Below are 17,680 nucleotides of genomic sequence, written 5' to 3' on the forward strand. Positions count from 1 at the left end.
GAGACCCTGTCTCAAAAACAAAAACAAAACATAGGATATAATAAATTCTTCTTCAAAGGTTTTAGCCTATAAATTGTTAAGTACAATGAGTTCTGAGACCCTCTCCAAAGAACCAGTGCTTCAGTATGTTCAGCTCCCCTGTTCTTTGTTCTTCATTTTAAAATTTAACTTCCTCTTTCCCTTCATCTCCTTGCCCCTAGTTTCAGTAAACAGTCCCCTCCTAGCCTCTATCACCTGCTCTGACCTGAGTCATTCTGAGTCACCTGTTCTGTAACCATCCTTCCAGCCAAACTACTCACCCCGCCACTCCACCTCCTACCCCTGCTCTCTTTAAAACAGCCAACTGGAATTAGCTTAGACGGTGCGGTCCAACCCTAGCCAATAGGGGAACGACACAGCAGTAGGGGCTGCCTGCATCAGGGATAAGAACCCCTTCCCCTCCCTTTTCAGGTGTGCTCTTGCCATTGCTCCATCCTCGAGGTGCACCCTCCTGTAGAAGTAACATTGCCTTGCTGAGAAAATTAAATTTATGTTCGAGTGCTATTTCTTTGTGGCACCAAAAATTTATTTCTAACAAAAAGAAAGGAAAAACCAAAACTGGTGCCATCCTAGAGCTCTGGGGAGTCATGAGCAAGCAAACACTGCAAGTGTCACTGAAGTCACAGGGAAGGGGTGGGACACAGTGTGGGGATCTCTCCAGGGCTCTGCTCTCTGGTGCGCAGGGCTCAGAGAAGGCCTGGCATTTGGCAGTCGCCCAGTGACTCAGGGACAAGAGGGATGGACCACACTCAGAACCCTGCTTAGGGCAGAAGAGGGATGCAGGCACTGCCCCTGGTACCCGAGCAGCAGGCTGGTCATTCCTTGGTCAATGTTTGCCAGTCACGTGATAAACTAAGTGTGCAGGTGATGTTCAGGCCAGGTCAGGACATGGGGAACCACCTGGCTTCTCTCCAATGCTTGCCATGATGTCCCATATGAAGGTGATTTTTTTTTTTTTTTGAGACAAAGTCTCATTCTGTTGCCCAGGCTGCAGTACAGTGTCAAGATCATGGCTCACTGCAACCTCTGCCTCCTGGGCTCAAATGATCTGCCCACATCAGCCTCCTGAGTAGCTGGGACCACAGGCATGCACCATCATGCCCAGCTAATTTTTTTTTTGTAGAGACAGGGTTTCGCTATGTTGCCCAGGCTGGTCTTGAACTCCTGGACTCACGCAATCTGCCCACCTCAGCCTCCCAAAGTGCTGGCATTACAGGCATGAGCCAACACACGTGGTTCATAAGGTTGATTTATTATTATTATTACTATTATTATTATTATACTTTTAAGTTCTGGGATACATGTGCAGAATGTGCAGGTTTGTTACATAGGTGTGCCATGGTGGTCTGCTGCACCCATCAATACATTAGGTATTTCTCCTAATGCTATCCCTCCTCTTGCCCCCACCCCCAACAGGACCCAGTGTGTGTTGTTCCCCTCCCTGTGCCCATATGTTCAGGTTCTTCAGCTCCCACTTATGAGTGAGAACATGCAGTGTTTGATTTTCTGTTCCTGTGTTAGTTTGCTGTGAATGATGGTTTCCAGCTTCATCCATGTCCCTGCAAAGGACATGAACTCGTCTTTTATGGCTGCATAGTATTCCATGGTGTATATGTGCCACATTTTCTTTATCCAGTCTATCATTGGTGGGCATTTGGGTTGGTTCCAAGTCTTTGCTATTGTGACTAGTGCTGCAATAAACATATGTGTGCATGTGTCTTTATAGTAAAATGATTTATTTATAATCCTTTGGGTATAAGGTTGATTTTTTTTTTTTTTTTTGAGATGGAGTTTTGCTCTTGTTGCCCAGGCTGGAGTGCAATGGTGTGATCATGGCTTATTGCAACCTCTGCCTCCCAGGTTCACGCGATTCTCCTGCCTCAGCCTCCTGAGTAGCTGGGATTATAGGCAAGCACCACCACGCCTGGCTAATTGTTTTCTATCTTTAGTAGAGACGAGGGTTTCTCCATGTTGGTCAGGCTGGTCTCGAACTCACGACCTCAGGTGATCTGCCTGCCTCAGCCTCCAAAACTGCTGGGATTACAGGTGTGAGCCACCGCGCCCGGCAAGGTTGATTTTTAAACTCTGGAGACCTCGGCCTCTGTGTTCCCCAGGTTGCACGTCATGCCAAGGGAACCTGGCCTCTGCCTTCTCTCCTAGGAGACCTCCACTCGCCCTGTCCCCATCCACCTGGCTGGCGTCGGTCATCTCTGTGACAAGTGTCAATGCTGGGCAGGGGTGGGGCTGCCTCCTGCTCCCTCCCCATTACTGTTGGTCGGGGGGCCAATGGGATACTGAATGTACCTGCAGACCAGTCCTTTGGAGGGCACTTTAGCAAGGCACTGTCTCCAAGCCAGGGCCAAGGGATGTTGCAGGGTCCCTGGGGTTAGCAGCAGCTGGGAGCCCAACAAATGCAGGACCAGGGGAGGAGTTACCCCAACCCAGGGTGGTAGGTGAATGGAGGGAGCTTCACCCAGGTAAGCCCAGAATAAATCGCCGGCCTCACTTTCCTGGCAGGTGGGGGAGGTAGACATAGAAAGCATCGGCATTGCTTCAGCTTCTCTGGGAACCAGGACAGCTCTGTGAACTCCTCCACCAAACAGTGGGCTCTCCTCCAAGAAGTGGGCAGAGGCCAGGCGCGGTGGCTCACACCTGTAATCCCAGCACTTTGGGAGGCTGAGGCGGCGGATCATTTGAGGTCAGGAGTTCAAGACCTGCCTGACCGACATGGCGAAACCCCGTCTCTATTAAAAATACAAAAAAAATTAGCTGGGTGTGGTGACACACGTCTATAGTTCCAGCTGCTTGGGATACTGAAGCAGGATAATCACTTGAACCAGGAGGCAGAGGTTGTAGTGAGCCAAGATCATGCTACTGCACTCCAGCCTGGGCAACTGAGCAAGACTCCATCTCAAAAAAAGAAAGAGTGGACAGCACCCCCTTTCCAGGGGCAGCAGTTGCCTCTGAGGACACTAAGGGTATTTTCATTTATTAGCTTGTCTGTTGTTTTTTTGTTTTTTTGGTTTTTTGTTTTTTGAGACAGAGTCTTGCTCTGTTGCCCAGGCTGGAATGCAGTGGGGCATTCTCAGCTCACCACAACATCTGCCTCCTGGGTTCAAGCAATTCTCCTGCCTCAGCCTCCCGAGTAGCTGGGATTACAAGCATGGATCACCGCACCCGGCTAATATTTTTGTGTTTTTAGTAGAGATGGGGTTTCACCATATTGGCCAAGCTGGTCTCAAACTCCTGAGCTTGTGATCAACCCACCTTGGCCTCCCAAATTGCTGGGATTACAGGCGTGAGCAACCACTCCTGGCTTCTTCTCTGTTTTTATTTGCTTTGTTAAATTAGGTTCAATCTAAAGCTGTATATTTTTTTTTTTTTTTAAGACGGAGTTTCACTCTTGTTGCACAGGCTGGAGTGCAATGGTGTGATCTTGGCTCACCGCAACCTCCACCTCCCAGGTTCAAGCGATTCTCTTGCCTCAGCCTCCTGAGCATCTGGGATTACAGGCATGCACCACCACGCCCGGCTAATTTTTTTGAGCCATGGCACCCGGTCTAATTTTGTATTTTTAGTAGAGATGGGGTTTCTCCCTGTTGGTCAGACTGGTCTCAAACTCCCGATCTCAGGTGATCCACCTGCCTCAGCCTCCGAAAGTGCTGAGATTACAGGCGTGAGCCACCATGTCCAGCCAGCTGCATTCTTACATATTTTAAGTTCTTTTTTTTTTTTTTTTGAGACAGAGTCTCGCCCTGTTGCCCAGGCTGGAGTGCGGTGGTTCGATCTCAGCTCACTGCAACCTCCACCTCCCGGGTTCAAGCGATTCTCCTGCCCCAGCCTCCCAAGTAGCTGGGATTACAGGTGCGTACCTCTACACCCAGCTAATTTTTGTGTTTTTAGTAGAGATGGGGTTTCACTATGTTGGTCAAGCTGGTCTCGAACTCTTGACCTTGTGATCTGCCTGCCGCAGCCTCCCAAAGTGCTGGGATTACAGGCATGAGCCACCGTGCCCAGCTACATATTTTAAGTTCTAACTAAAGGTTTCTCCACACACAGTAAACTGTCACCTACCTGGATGAGTATGCAGACTGCAGCCTACTCTTGCCTCGATCACCAAGCCTCAGCCCTCAGCCCTCAGACATTCAAACCGTGTTCCAATAAGGCAGATGCCAGTTGTAACCAATTTGGCTCTTTTTTTTTTTTTTTAAGAGGTGGGGGTCTCACTATGTTGTCCAGGCTCAGCCTCCCATAGTGTTGGGATTACAGGCATGAGCCACCGCACCCGGCCTACCGACTGGTTCTATGCCCCACTTCTGTCTTCTGTGTGCCACTTTCTGCTATCTCGGCTCACGGCAAGCTCCACCTCCCGGGTTCACGCCATTCTTCTGCCTCAGTCTCCTGAGTAGCTGGGACCACAGGCGCCCGCCACCACACCCGGCTAATTTTTTGTATTTTGAGTAAAGACGGGGTTTCACCGTGTTAGCCAGGATGGTCTCGATCTCCTGACCTCGTGATCCACCTGCCTCGGCCTCCCAAAGTGCTGGGATTACAGGTGTGAGCCACCGCACCCGGCCAAGCGCTGGGAACCATTTTCTAAACGTGGCCCCAGGATCAAATCCATTCCACACTTGCATGGGCACATGTGTCAGTTTTGTCATATCTCTAACTATGTCTTCAACTATTTGCCCTTGATTATCTATGTGTAGGCAGCAATTAGTAAGGTTAAATTTCCTACAGACCTTTCCTTCAGCTGCTAGCAAGTAGTCGAGAGCTAATCTATTTTGATATATAGCATTTCTCATCTGAGCTTCTTGCTGGGCCACAATAGTCAAGGCTCTGCTCGTTTTATTAGTGATTATTTTTAAGACAACTTGTAACCGTATGATTTGGTTGATCATGTAAACGGGGGTCTGGTATCCCCATGAGCCAACTTGTGCCTAAGTAGCAGGCCTATAATATTGTATGATTCTCTCAGGGGGACATTTATCATTTTTTCAATTTCTTATAGCTATGATTCTTTTTTCACGGGAAGCATAGACAGGGAAGCCCAGGAGTTCACCTGTTTTTTTGGGCAGTAGGAAGAACTGTTTGATAGTGCCAATAACACAACTACCTGCCTACTGGTCAGATAATTTGGCGTAAGCTCTATGCCTACATTTCCAGTATAATCCAGTGGGGGCCATCCAGTCCTGGTGGGACTCCAGGTGGGTCCACACAGTTTGCAACTTTGGGAATTTACTAAATGGATTTCTCTCTGTGTGATTTGAACTCCACCAAGTGACAGTTTTTGTGGTACCATTACACAGTTTCTGTCTCCAACAACTAAGCTGTCCTACGGGGTGAGTGAATTCTCTTCCTTCTCTAGCTATGCAATATTGTCTAATAATTGAGGCTTTTAGGACCAGAAATTATCAGGGTGATTCTTTTGAGCCAGGAATTCATCAGGGACTGGGTCTGTAGGTACCAATTCTCGGGCTTCCCATGGCCATTGATCTCTTATTACAGCTTCTCCACATACATAACATGAAGTGACATTGAGAGACTGGGCTATATGCTCAGCTAATTTCAAAAACAAATTTCTTGTTTTTCCTGAAATTTCCGGTACTGGCACATTTAGTTCATCATAGAAAGTTTGAAACACTGGCTCAGGAGAGCGTTTGTAAACTTCTCCTCGAACCAAGATATTTACTCGAGGATCCAGTCCAGCCCCGTCAATTCCTAAGGTCACACGCTCCTCTTTTTTTCCAGCGAGGATCGAGGGGATTGGTTATTACTAGCTCTAAGGGGTTACATTGTCCCTCAGTACAAGAAGGGCCATTTTTTCCTTTCTGAAGGTGGACTGGATCTTTTTCATTTTTTTTTATCCAAGTGGCCTAAATGACACAAGACCAGTATTTATATTTATTTCCACACAGTGCTAATTTATGACAGATGTATTTATTTTCTGCCATACAGCCTCTTTTCTAATGAAGAGAACCACACCTTATTCCTAACTTATTACTATTAACGACAGCACAGGCATCAAATTTTAAGGTGACTTGTTTGGGCACCCCTTTTTCTTCTGTTTTGGCTAACACTTCCCTCATATCATTTATGAGCCCCCACCAGTCCTCAGTCCTTCATCTTATTTTAGAAACTGTGGTCTGGGAGGCTCACGCAGGTCATAACACACATCAGGTTGCTCATTTCCCGGGCTACATACTTTGTATAGAATAACATTACACGAACAAGTTCTTTTTAGAGTTCCAGTCCACTTATAATGACTATAAAATAATATGACCATAGCAACCTTTTGTCCTACCTCAGTGACTTGATGTATACAATGGGAACAGTCCTTAGTCTGAGGAAGGTCATTTGAAGTCCTTACTGTAAAAGTCCAAATTTTAAGGAAACTGAGTCCCGCAATGAGTTTTCTCATGCTTCGGCTGTGTGTGGACCAGTCAACTTCCAGGTGTGACTGGAGTAGGGCTTGTCATCTTCTTCGGAGTCACTTTGCAGGGGTTGGCGAAGCTGCTCCCCTCCACGTACTGCTCACAGTCTACTGATGTTCAAGGATGGTCTCAGAGGTTGGGCCTGCTAGAATAAACTGAGTCCAACACCTTTACACAGTTATGTTCAACTGGGCTCTCTGATACCGGGAGAAAGGTGGTGGGGTTTAGGGTGTTGCAAACTTCAGTGGTTACATGGGGATTTTCAAATAGCATGATTTGGTACTTGGTTAATCTTGCATTTGTTAACCAATGATATCCTTTGGTATTTATTAAGTTTACCACAGCATGGGGGGTCTTTATATTCAGATTTTGCCTAAGGGTTAGTTTATCTGCTTCTTGTGCTAACAGGGCTGTTGCTGCTAGGGCCCTTAGACCTAGGGGCCAGCCTTTGGAAACCCTGTCTAGTTGTTTTGAGAGATAGGCCACTGGCTTTGACCAGGGCCCCACAGTCTGGGTTAAAACTCCAACTGCCATTTTTTCTCTTTCTGACACATAGAATGTTGAGTTTTTTTCAGGTCAGGTAGCCTCAGGCCTGGAGCTGACATGAGTTTTCTTTTAACTCATGAAAAGCTTGTTGCTGTTGGTTGCAATAGATGTAGTTTATCCAATCTACATTTTTATTAACTGTCACCTACCAAAATATTGACTCAAATCCTGCAGTTATTTGATTTCAAGCTTAAATTGATCTGGTATTCCTCGTGGGACTCCAATTGCATCTAAATAGACATGAGAGTTGAAAGACCCCTAAGGAGCTTCTCTCGCTTTATGATGTCTTATTGATGAAATGCCAGGGTGAAAGGGATAGCCAATTGGACTAAAGTACAAGTGCCACTCCAGTTATTCAGCAGAGTGCCCAGTAAAGGTCCACCACAGTACCACCACACATCCACTTAGGGATGAACAAGGGCTGACTGATTGATAAGCTCTTGAAAATTCTTAAGCTTCACTGCATCCTTTCAGGTCTCCAAGGAACTCGAAGTTTCCTCCCTGTCATGAGAGACACAAAGTGAACTTAGTGTTGGGAGACGGAGGTTGGATGGCCCTCGGGGGCTGACCCACAGGTTGCTGGACTTTGGGATATAGCAGAGAGAGCTTGGCATGACTTATTACTCCAGGCCGTAGAATCTTGGAAAAGAGTTACCATGCAGCCCACACCTGGTCGACTGGAGGGCCACCTTAGTGGAAAGGAGGCATTCTGGGCCTCTGACCTGCCATGTGCACAAGCATAACAATTGCTTTTGTTTAACGTGCAGATGGAACACTTGATCCATTTTAACCAGGCATTTGCATCTTGGTATCCTGTCTTAATTGGTAAAGTTTGTTTTAAGTCTTTAACTTCTATGATCCTGTGGTAAAATGAATGTATGGTTTTAGGAAATTACAAAAACCAGTTGGGGCAGTCCATCCTTGCTCTTTAGTGGTCCACAGGATGTTGGACCAACTATGGCATGAAAGCTCTACATTGGGGGGCTAGACTCCTGGTTGGCACTGGGGTGTTTATCAAAATCTCCCCGGATTAAATGGTCCTAGTTTACTAATGCCCAGTCTGAGGAGAGTCAGGAGGGGCAGAGATACTTTTCTGAAGTAGAAAGCTGTCTTTGTCTTGGCAAGTCCCCACAGGGTATAACAAGGCAAGAATTAAATGCAATAGTTTGAGGTGAAATTGACTTGATTATGTTAATAACTAGATGGTCAGCAATAGAATTAGGGAAGAAGAAAGAGTAATAGAGTAGATGAAAAGAGTTACATTTTTCTTAGCTTTAGTTTCATAGGGTTTTCCCCTGGGACTATGGCCCACAACTCTGGAGGGGGTGGCGCTTTCTTGACTCAGGTGTGATGAGTCCATCTTTTTTTTTTTTTTTTTTGTTCTGTACAAACAGCAGTCTTGGTGGTTAGCAGCACAAGGTAGGGTCTTTCCCAGGTGGGCTCGAGTTTTTCTTCTTTCCACCCTTTGATGAGAATGTGATCTTCAGGCTGGTGCTGATTTACTGGAAATTCTAGCGGTGGTACATATGCTAAAAGACTTTTAGTTTTTGAGAGAAAGGAAAGTGGAAGATAAACCAAGTATATAATTTTTAAGAAATTGACCTTTTGTTTCAAATGTGGGGACCTTGGCAGTGGACTTTATAGTCCTTAGTGCCTTTTTACTGAGAAATTTCCTTTAGCACCTATTTTTATTAGTTTTTAAACCAAAGAAAGCCAAATACCATTTTACATTTAACAATGCTTCTTCTATGATTTTTATACCAGATAAGCTAAATATTATGTTTGTATTAGTGTGTTATTAATGTTAAACCTAATTTTAATAAAAGCTTGTAGACATTTATCTAATTTTTAATGTTTGACCATAAGTTATGATTTTATAGACTCTTTTTAACCTTTTATAATTTTTGCTAAAGAGCAGGTTGGTGCTTTAAGAAAAACCTGTTATGCTTTTACTTTAATGTCTAGTTCACAGAAAAACTGGATGACACTTCTTTGACTTTAGCTAATATGTTTATACACACAATTTTCTTTACAATTAACATTTTAAAACTTGCTTAAACCTTCAAAACAATAAATTTTTTAACTTTTTAATGTAGGTAAAAATGTACATTCTTATGCTTCCTTATAATCCTTTTACCAAAGGTATATTTTACTTTCCTTATACACCTTGCACATAAACTGTTTTTGTTCTTTTTTTCCAATAGTTTTACATTCAGGAGGCCTAGTTACTTCTAAATTATACAACATTTTTTGCATAAATTCTTTTTTATAACATTTTTCTCTTTCTTGACTTTCACAGACAATTCTTTGACATGCCTCAACTTTCTGACTTATTACAAATATTTCTTTCTTTAAACAACCAGTTAATTTATCTCAGGATGAGAATTTACCACATAATACTCTTTTTATATAAATTCCGCCTGCCCCCGTTTTTTTCCTTTTTTTTTCCCCCCCTTTAGGATACTTTTTTTTTTGTTAGCGAAGCAGTTGCTGCTACAGATTGAATGCGTTTGGGCCATCCGCGGGTTACTGGGTTAAGGATTTTTGATAGGAAGGCCTCAGTGCTTTTGGGATAAGCCCTTGTTTACACTGACAACAAAGTAGTATTGGAGTGTTACAGGGTTACGGAGAATACCTTCAATGATCAATTATAGGTTTTAAATTTACCTTGGCTTTTAAAGAATAGGGTACACTTTTTTTTAACCACTTTTATATCTCTCTCTTTCTTTCTTTCTCTTTGACTTTATCTCTGTCTTTTTGACTTTCCTTTTGCCTCTGTCTCTTTCTCTGTCTCTCTGCCTCTCTCTTTCTCTCTCTCTCCTTGACTCCCTCTTTGTCTGTCTCTTCCTCTCTCTCTTTTCCTCTCTTCCTCTCTGTCTCTTTCCTTTCTCTCTCTCTGCTGGTCTTTCCTTGCCTCTGCCAGCCGCTTATGCTGCTGTTCTCTCAACCACTGTGTACTGGGGGTGGGGGGTCTAAAACAAGCTGTAACCAAGTGTCTATGTACAGGAACTGGTCTGAGTTCCCTGGCTTACAGGTTACTTTGTGCCATACCTTTGAAACAAGGGACCTGTCCAGACTTCCTTCTAATGGCCAACCTACCTCTAATGCTGGCCAGTCTATCTTACACAAAGTTTTAAGTTTTCCTAGTGTCATAGTACTCCATAGTCTCCCTTAAATTCTTTTTTGAAATTTTCCAACATAGTTCCAAGTAGGGTGGGCTTATTTGTGCCTGACCTATGCTTCTTCAAGACAAAATACCACGCTCACTCCATACGCACACCACAAAACGAAGAATGGGTAAAAAGGGCACACACACACTTTTGCAGTTTGCACCAAACAAAAATCAAAACCAAAATCAGAGCAACCAGAAATCTAAGCCAGGTCAAAACCAAAACCAAAGTATCAAGCAATCCAAGTCAAGTCAAAAACAAAAACCAAAGTGCTGGTACAGGCACACCGTGGGTGATCAGGCCACGCTTCCACCCAAACGGAGTGGGCAAGTTTCAAAGACTAGTCTTACCAAGTTTTAGATGTCCAGACTCCAAGTGCCTGTTCCTTCCAGGTGTTCAGCCACTGCATTGATCCTCCATGGGGGCCTGCCACACACTGCTCTGGTGAGGCATCCCACCGGGACAAACGCCTCATATTCGTTATATCCTCAGGGGATGTTACTTCTAATGTCACATGAGGTGTTCTCCCTGTGTTATATTTTGTAGTATCCTAGGGCAATTTTAATGACACCGGGTGTACACATTGTGACATTATTCATGATATTCTACAAAGATGTTACTCCTAATGTCACAGGGGTGTACACCCTGTGATAGTATTCCTAATTTCCCAGGGGTCTGTACTCCTAATGTCACAGAAGATAACACCCTGTGACATTATTCGTAATATTCTAGCGAGATGACACTCCTAATGTCACAGGTGGTGTACACCCTGTGATATTATTCTTACTATTCTAGGGGGATGTTACTCTTATTGTCACAGGTGTGTTCCTTCTTTGATATTATTGAAAATATGCTAGCAGGATATTATTACTATGTCACAACGTGTATACACCTTGTGATATTATTAGTAATATTCTTGGGGGATGTTACCCCTAACGTTACAGGGGTGTACACTATTGATATTGTTCCCAATATAGTAGGGGGATGTTACTCCTAATGTCCCAGAGGGTGTACACCCTTTGATATTATTTGTAATCTTATAGAGAGATATTACTTTAAATATCACAGTGGGTGTACACACATGGGGTACACCCACTGGGATATTATTTGTAATACCTTAGAGAGATATAACTCCTAATATCCCAGTGGGTGTACCCCATGTGTGTATGCCCTGTGATATTATTTATAATATCTATGGTAAACATTACTTCTAGTATCCCACAGAGGGTACACCCTGTGATATATTTCATAATATCGTAGGGAGATACTGCTTCTAATAACACACTGGGTGTACACTATGTGTGTATACTCTGTGACATGATAGCTTATATCCTAAGGAGATATTCCTTCTTATATCACAGTGAGTGTACGCCCTGTGATGTCATTCATAATATCCTAGAAAGATGTTGCTGCTGATATCACAGAGGGTGTGCCCCCAGTGACATTATTCATAATATCCTAGGGAGATGTTACTCCTAATGTCACAGGGGGTGTCCACCCTGTTATAGTATTCGTAATATTCTAGGGGGGTGTTACTTTTAAAGTCACAGGGATGTACACCCTGTGATGTTATTCGTAATATCCTAGGAAGATGTTACTCCTAATATCACACTCCTAACATCACACTCTGTGATAGCATTCGGAATGTCCAAAAGGGATGTTACTTTTAATGTCACATGGGGTGTACACCTTTTGAGATTATTCATAAGATCCTACGGACATATTACTTCAAATATCACACTGGGTGTACACACATGGTGTACACATTATGCGTGAACACCTACTGTGATATTATTCATAATGTCCTAGGAAAATGGGACTCCTAATATCACAGTGAGTGTACACACTGTGATATCATTTGTAATATCCTAGGGGAATATTACTCCTAAACCAAAGGCGTGTGTACCCCCTATGATAGTATTCGTAATACTCTAGGGAGATGTTACTCCTAATCTAATATCACAGGGGTGTACACACTGTGACATTATTTACAGTATATGAGAGGGATATTAGCACTGAAGTCACAATGTGTGTACACCTTGTGATATTATTCATAATATCCTACGGGGATGTTACTCCTGTTGTCACAGGGGGTGTGTTCGCTGCGATAGTATTCGTAGTCTCCCAGACGGATGTTACACCTAACGTCACAGGGTGTGTACATCTTGTTATATTATTCGTGATATCCTAAAAAGACATTACTCTTCATGTCACAGGGGCTGTATACCCTGTAATATTATTCGTAATATCCTAGTGAGACGTTACTTTTAATGTCACAGAGGGTGTACACCTTTTGAAATTATTTGTCACAGTTTTGTGGGATGTTACTCCTAATGTCACATGGGGTGCACACTGAATGATATTACTTGTAATATTCTATAGAAATCTTACTCATAAATCACAGGTGTTCTACACCCTGTAATGTTATTGGTCATCTTCTAAGGGAATGTTACAGAAATTAATGTCACCTGGGGTGTACACCTTGTGATATTATTCGTAATATCCTAGCGGGATGTCACTACTAATGTCAAAATACGTGTACACCCTCCGATATTATTCATTATATCCTCGCGGGTTATTACTCCTATGTCACATGGGGTGTACTCCCTGTGATATTATTCAGAATATCTTAGGGGGATTTTGCTTTTAATGTCACAGGGGGTGTACACATTGTGATATTACTCGTGATGTTCTAGAAAAATGTTACTCCTAATGTCACAGAGGGTGTACACCCTGTGATATTACACAGGCTAACCCCCTGTGACATTATTCGTAATATTTTAGCAGGATGATACTCTTAAAGTCACAGGAGGTGTACGCCCAGTGATATTATTCGGAATATTCCAGGGGGATGTTACTCCTAAATTCACAGGTGTGTATACCCTGTGATATTATTCACAATATACTAGCGGGATATTACTAATAATGTTACCATGTGTGTACACCTTCTGATATTATTCGTAATACCCTGGGAGGATGTTACTCCTAACGTCACAGGGGTGTACACCCTGTGTTATTATTAGTCATATTCTATGGGGATTTTACTTTTAAAATCACTGGGGGTGTCAACTCTGGGATCTTATTTGTAATATCCTAGGAAGATGTTACTCTTAATGTCACATGGGGTGTACACCCTGGGATATTATTTGGAATATCCTAAAGGGATGTTATCTTAATGTCATAGGGTGTGTACACTCCTTGATATTATTGTAATATCCTAAGGAGGTATTACTTTAAAAATCATAGTGGGTGTGCACACATGGTGTACACCCTGTGATATTATTCACAATATCTGACTGAGGTATAACTTTTAATATCACAGTGTGTGTACACCCTGTGATATTATTTGTAATACCCTAGGGAGATACTATTCCTAATATTACAGTGGGTGTGCACTCTGTGTTATTATTTGTAATGTCCTAGGAAGATATTACTCCTAATATCAAAGTGGGTGTACACCATGTGTGTACACTCTGTGATCTAATTCGTAATATCCCAGAGAGATATTTCTCCTAATATCACAGTGGGTGTACACTCTGTGATATTATTAATAATGTCCTAGAGAGATATTTCTCCTAATATCACAGTGGGTGTACACTCTGTGATATTATTAATAATGTCCTAGAGAGATATTGCTCCCAATATCACAGTGAGTGTTCACCCTGTGATATTATTCACAATATCCTGAGAGACATTACCTCTAACATCACAGTTTCTGTACACCCTGTGATATTATTCATAATATCCTAGGGAGATATTATTCCTAGTATTACAGTGCGTGTACACCATGGGTGAACACCCTGTGATGTTATTCATAATATCCTAGGGGCATATTACCCTAATGTCACAGTGGGTGTAGCCCATGTGTGTACACACTGAGATGTTACTCGTAATATCCTAGGGAGAAATTACGCCTAATGGTACAGTGGGTGTGCACCATGTGTTCATATTCTGTGATGTTATTCATAATATCTTAGAAAGTTATTATTCCTAGTGCCACATGGTGTCTACCATGTGTGTACCCTCTGTGATGTTATTCGTAATATCCTAGGGAGATATCACTCCTTATGTCACAGTGGGTGTACAGCCTGTGATATTATTGGTAATATCCTTGGGACGTATTTCTCCTGTTATCGCAGTGGGTGTACACCCTGTGATAGTATTTGTAATATCCTAGGGAGGTATTACTGTATACCCTGTGATATTGTTTGTGACATTTTAGGTAGCTGTTTCTCCTAAAGTCAGAGTGGGGGTACACCCTGTAATATTCTTCCTAATATCACAGTGGGTGTACACCATGTGTGATATTTTTTCTAATATCCAGAGGGGGAGAGGATGATATTGCTTCCAATATCACAGAAGGTGTACACCCCCCTGTGATATTGTTCCTAATATCCAGGGAAGGAGAGGATGACATTATTCCCAATATCACTGGGGGTGTACCACCCCCCGCCGAGATATTGTTCTTAATATCCGGGGGTGGAGAGAATGATATTACTCCCAATATCACAGGGGGTGTACTCCACCCCTGTTTGATATTGTTGGTTATATTCCGGGGGACAGAGGATATTACCTCCAATATCGCAGGGTATGTAAACACCCCCTGTGATATTGTTCCTAATAGCCTGTGAAAGAGAAAATATTACTCCCATTATCACAGGGGGTGTTCACCCCTGATGAGATTGTTTTCTAATATCCAGGGAAGGAGAGTATGATACTACTCCCAATATCGCAGGGGATGGACACCTCTTTGTGATATTGTGTCTAATATCCAGGGAAACAGAGGATGACATTACTCCCAATGTCGCAGAGGGTGGACACCCCCCTGGGATATTGTTCCTAATATCCCAACGGGGAGAGAATGATATTACTCCCCATATCAAAGGAAATGTACACCACCCCTGTGATATGGTTCCTGATATCCAGAGAGGAAAAGAATGATATTACTCCCAACAGCGCAGGAAATGTATACCCGCGCTGTGATATTTTTCCCAGTATCGGGGGGGGGAGTGGGGAAGAAGATCATACTACTTCCAATATCACAGGGTGTGTACACCCCCTCTGTTATCTTGTTGCCAACATCCAGGTTTGGGGAGGACGACATTACTCCCAATATCACAGGGGGAGTACACCCCCCGTGACCTTGTTAGTAATTTCCTGGGTGGAGAGGATGATATTACTCCCAATATCGCAGGGGTGTACGCCCCACTGTGATTTTTTCTAAATATTCAGGGCGGGAGAGGATAATATTACTCCCAATATCGCAGAAGGTGTACATCCCTCCTGTGATATTCTTCATAGTATCCAGGGAAAAAGAGGATGATACTTTCAAAATAGCCGGGGTTTTCCATGACGTCCGTGCTGTGATGTTGTTCCTAATATCCAGGTGGGCAAAGAATCATATTACTCCAAATATCGCAGGTGGTGTACAACCTCCTTGTAATGTTGTTCCTAATATCCAGGGAAGGAGGGAACGATATTACTACCAATATCGCACCAGGTGTACAACCCACTGTGATTTCATTTCTAAAAACCGTGGGGGAGAGGATGATATTACTTTCAGTATCGCACGGGTGTACACCCCCCACCCCGTGATATTGTTCCTAATATCCAGAGGGCGAGAGGATGATATTACTCCTAATATCCCAGGGGGTGGACACCCCCCTGTGATGTTGTTCCTAATATCCAGGGGGAGAGAAGATGATATTACTCCCAATATCGCAGGGGATGTAAACCACCCCTGTGATATCACTCCTAATATCCAGGCGGAGAGAGGAAGATATTACTCCCAATATCGCAGGGGGTATACAACCCCCGTGATTTGGTTTCTAACATCCAGGGCGCAGAAGGTGATATTACTCCCTATGTTGCAGGGAGTGTACACACCGCTGTGACACTCTTCCTAATATCCAGAGGGCGACGGGATGATATTACTCCCAATATCGCAGGGGGTGCACACGTCCCTGTGAAACTCTTCCTAATATCCAGAGGGAGAGAGGATGATATTACTCCCAATACCACAGGGGGTGTACACAGCCCTGTGATACTCTTCCTAATATCCAGAGGGAGAGAGGATGATATTACTTCCAATATCGCAGGGGGTGTACACCCCTCCTGTCATATTGTTCTTAATACCCTGGGAGGGAGAGGATAAGATTACATTGAATATCGCAGGGAATGTACACCCTCCCCCTCTGAGACCCTTCCTAATATCCAGGGGAAGAGAGGATAATTTTACTCCCAATATCCCAGAGGCAGTACACCCCCCCGTGATATTGTTCCTAATATCCAAGGGGGGAAAGGATGATACTTCTCCCAATATCGCAGGGGTGTTCCCATCCCCAGTTACATTTTTCCTAATATCTAAGGGAGAGACAATTAGATGACAGCAAATGTCACAGGGTCTGTACATCCCTTCCTGATATTGTTCCTAATATCCAGGGGGGAAGAGGATGATATCAAATATCAAAGGGGGTGTACACCCCCCCCCCCACGATATTGTTCTTAATATTCATGAGGGGAACAATGATATTACTCCGAATGTCGCAGGGGTTTTTCACACCGCCTGTGATATTGTTGCTAATATCCACGGGGGGAGAAAATAATATTACTTCCAATATTGCAGGTGGTGTATACCCCACTTGAAATATTGCACTGAAAATCCAAAGAGGGAGAGGATGGTATTAATACCAATACGGAAGTGTGTGTACACGCCCCTTGTGATATGGTTTTCAATATCCAGGGGGCGGGAGGATGATATTAGTCCCAACATCACAGAGGGTGTACATTACCTCTGTGATATTGTCCCTAACTTCCAGAGGGGAGAGGATGATATCACTCCCAATATCTCAGAAGTGGCACATCCCCCATGATATTGTTTGTCATATCCACGGAGGCACAGGATGACATTACATTGAATTTCGCGACAGGCGTACACGCACACTGTGATATTATTCCTAATATCCAAGAAGGGAGAGGAAGATATTACTCTCAATAAAGCAGGGGGTGTACATTACCCCTGTGTTATTGTCTCTAATATCCGGGGCCGAGGGAGGGGGGGAGAGGATAACATTCCCTCAAATTTGGCAGGTGGTTTGACGCCCCTTGTGGAATTGTTTTTTAATATCCAGCGGGGAAGACAGTAATACTATTTTTGATAGTCCGATTTATCCGCTCCACCTTTCCGGAACTCTGAGGCCGGTAGGTGGCATGCAGTTTCCATGTGATCCCCGATACCTTTGCCGTCTTGTGTACTAAGTCAGCCACAAACGCAGGCCCGTTATGTGAGCCGATCCGTAAGGGCAGTCCAAATCTAGGAATAAGATCTCGAAGAAGCACACGGGTTACTTCACGAGCTTTCTCAGTCCATGTTGGATAAGCCTCCACCCACTCAGAGTAGGTACGCCCAAGAACTAGTAAATACTTGTTACCTCCACGCTTTGGCATCTCTGCGAAGTCTACCTGGAGATCTTCAAAGGGGGCTGCTCCATA

The 17,680-nt window shown here is 43.7% G+C and overlaps 1 long non-coding RNA gene across 1 annotated transcript; it reads right to left on the reverse strand.

Moving 5' to 3' along the window:
* Positions 1 to 5,960: 5,960 nt before the first annotated feature.
* On the reverse strand, positions 5,961 to 11,285 carry LOC129052333 (uncharacterized). The gene is made up of 2 exons (XR_010138811.1): positions 8,281 to 11,285; positions 5,961 to 7,520 (listed from the first exon to the last, which is right to left on the reverse strand). It is a non-coding gene; the product is annotated as an uncharacterized LOC129052333 (long non-coding RNA).
* Between the last annotated feature and the right edge of the window lie 6,395 nt (positions 11,286 to 17,680).

The sequence above is a fragment of the Pongo abelii genome, chromosome 22 (assembly GCF_028885655.2).
Source record: "Pongo abelii isolate AG06213 chromosome 22, NHGRI_mPonAbe1-v2.0_pri, whole genome shotgun sequence".
In the NCBI taxonomy this organism is placed as follows: domain Eukaryota; kingdom Metazoa; phylum Chordata; class Mammalia; order Primates; family Hominidae; genus Pongo; species Pongo abelii.